Here is a 3452-nt window from a genome sequence, read left to right on the forward strand (position 1 = left end):
CAGCACTGCATGGTTGTTGGTTGACTTTACAATGGCCATGCAGCAACACTCGGTAGAAGCTCATTGTGAGTAAGGAATACAAGAAGTATTTGCTTTTGCAGTCTTTTGATAGCCAGAGCTTATTCATTTTTGGGCAGCCAAGTTGTATCGTGACATGCATGAGGTTTGCCAATGTCTTTTTAACCCAATTTCTTTGATAGAATTGAAAAGTGGGACATCATGCAATCACTTCATGAAACTTCTGTCATTTGTAGCACAGTAAAGAGTGATATTTGATGAGTAATGGCACTATTAATAGCTCTTGGCATGAATTGTTAACTATATGTGAATGCATAATATTTTTTACTAATTTATTGGTTATAATGGTAATAGCAATTGGGGTGGTGTGTCATGAATTCATGATCACTGATAATAATATTTCACAATGAATGTGATTTTAACTACATTCTTAACAATAGGACCTGCTCCTCCTACTGGTACAAACAAGCCATCGATAGGTATGTTAGTGTTTCAATATTATATTAGATACATGTACATGCAAATCTATGTATGATTTTTGCAACTGTAGTTAGTATAGTAACTATATGTAATTGATTTTAGGTATACTGTAGAAAATTGGTTAAAAGAAGGTAGTGTTGAGCTAGCTGTTACTCGTGTTAACTTGCATGGACCTCCTGGAGCTGGTAAAACCTGTGCACAAGATCTTCTGCTTGGTAACCCACCTACCACCCGCACCACTGACAGTACACCAATCGCTCGTCCAGCTGTCAAAGCTACAAGAGTATCCGTTGACAATGAAGCTATGAAATGGGAGAAAGTTGATAGAGATGGTTTACTTCAAAGACTGGCTTCTGATTTTAAAAAAGCCACTGCTTCTCAGCCTGATGATATTTCTGACAATGCTGGTACAGAATTTACTGCCAAAACACCTGTTTCAAATGAAAGTTTCTCAACTGGTGACAGTGTGATTGAGGAAATTATGGACACAATCCAACACTCAGAAGTTCAATTAAATTTAAGTGATCATTGGTTGTATATTATTGATTCTGGAGGTCAGCCAGCATATCAGGAGCTGTTACCATTGTTTGTTAGAACAGCTTCTCTCAATATCATTACTCTTGACCTCTCTAAACCTCTGAATAAAAAGCTTGATTTCCAATACAGGATTGGAGGAGAGACATTTTCTTGTGGTTTGAACTTAAAGTATTCAAATCAAGATTTCTTTTTATCGGCCATTTCTTCTGGAGCCATTTTAAAACCAATTGATGTCCCTCATGTCCTTGAAATGCCTTCACATCCAATGAATTTTGTACTTGGTACACATTATGATCTCATAAATGATGATGAGCTTAAGGAGATGAATAAAGAGTTGATGTCTTCATTGAAGCCTGACGTAGAGAACTATGTTGTTCCCAATGTACGTGGAGAATCTATTATATTTCCTGTAAATACACTGGTCCCTGAAGATAAAGGAAGAATGAAAGCAGGACAGGATTTATGTCAATCAATAGCAAATTGTGGTGGAACTTCTCTTAAAATAAATGTACCAATTCGTTGGTTTGCGTTTGAGCTTTGTCTGCAAAAAGTAGCAGAAGACAAAAGCCACAGTTTTCTTACAATAGATGAAGTCATATCTGCTGGTGCCAGGTTTAAAATGAGTGAGAATGATACTAAGGATGCCTTACAGTATCTCCACAATGTCACTATTATCCTGTATTTTCCTGATATCTTGCCACAATTAGTTTTTGTTGATCCTAAGGCTATTCTTGAGATTCTATCACGTCTGCTAGCTCTCACTTACATTGAGAGGAAAGCACTGCACCTAATTGCCAAACCTGTACCTTCAGAGAAAGATATCAGCAAACTTCATAATGTTGGTTTTTTTAAAGAGAAGCTTTTGAAGGATCATTTCAAATCTCTTTTTTCCCCACCTCATTTTGAGCCGTCTCATCTACTTAAGCTCCTCATTCATCTTCATATCATTGCCAGTGGAGAAGATGGAGATTATTTCATTCCTTGTGTTTTGGAGTCATACACTGAACCACCTGAACTTCAAACGGAAACCAAGCCTCTTCTTATAGTCTGGCAGGATAAAAATACTGTTCCAGTTCCACAAGGAATGTTTCCTTTACTCATTATTAACCTCCTCAGTCACAAAGATGACTATTGTACAGTAGACTTTCCTCAATCAAACATTCCTCCATTGGATCCACAGTACTACAAGTATCGCGATGCATTGTCTTTGTGGATCAAAATTAAAATAAGAGTTTGGAAACGTTACACACTTCACATAATCAATCACTACACTCATATTGAGGTTTATTTTGTTGGATCAGTTCAGAAAGCAAAAAACATATTATTTTTAAAAGTTAACTTTTATTTTATGAAACATTTTCCACTTATTGTATCAAATAGTTACATGTTTCAATGACTATAACTTCATAAATTAATACTTTTAAACATTATGCTAAATTTTGGTTAATGTAAGCTGTAATTTGCATGGTTACAATACTATATGTTATTGTTGTAGTTTTAAATATTCTTCTTTTAGTTTGATGATAGTGCTTTTTTTTAGGTGGCCTTTCTTTGTCAGTTCAAATGCAAAGAGTATTATTGAGGATTTTGGTATTGTGTCTGTCCAATCAATGATTCTTCTTCTATTATTGGGATCCCGAATCTTCCATGGCTTCCATGAAGACGAATAGTTACCTTCATACCATAATACATCCAATTCTTCATTTCTTATACTAAGACATTGTGCTATGACAGGCTCTTTTTCCGAATCCATGCAATATACTGCCAGCATGTGACCCCGGTCAGTGTATATTCCCGCCGTTTAAATTTCCAAATGTTTGAGATTTAGATATTATGGTAAATACTCAATAATCTAATGTCTAAACAATTGACATTTTGCAAGTTATGAGTAAAATAATAATTTCATAAATCCTAATAAATTTAATTTTTGTAAGTAAAATGGTGATGCCAATAACTATATGTACAAAACATTTTGTAATTTTACAATTGGTGTTTTAGGAGTAAAATTCAGTTGCATAAATATTTAGAACATTGGATTTGTAATTTTAGTTCTGAATTTGCAAATTTCCAAAGTTACATATTGTCTCATTCAAGAAAGTCAAGCATAAAATAATATTTTCAAAAATCCTAAAAATTGAATGTTTGCAATTAGAATGATAATGCCAATATGCCATAGTGCATTATATTGTGTAATTTTACAGTTAGTATTTGATGTTCAAATTTCAATAATATGAAGATTTTAAACTTTGGATTTTTAATTTTAGCTACAAAGTTCCAAAGTTCCAAATTTCATAATTGCTTCGTCCAAAACAGACATGCTTAAAATAATACTTTCAAAAATCCTAATAAATTAAATTATTGTAATTAAAATGATGATGCCAATAAACAAAGTTCAAAATATTTGCAGTTTACAGTAA

Source organism: Amphimedon queenslandica, unplaced genomic scaffold (assembly GCF_000090795.2).
Source record: "Amphimedon queenslandica unplaced genomic scaffold, v1.1 AMPQUscaffold_10609, whole genome shotgun sequence".
Lineage (NCBI taxonomy): Eukaryota > Metazoa > Porifera > Demospongiae > Haplosclerida > Niphatidae > Amphimedon > Amphimedon queenslandica.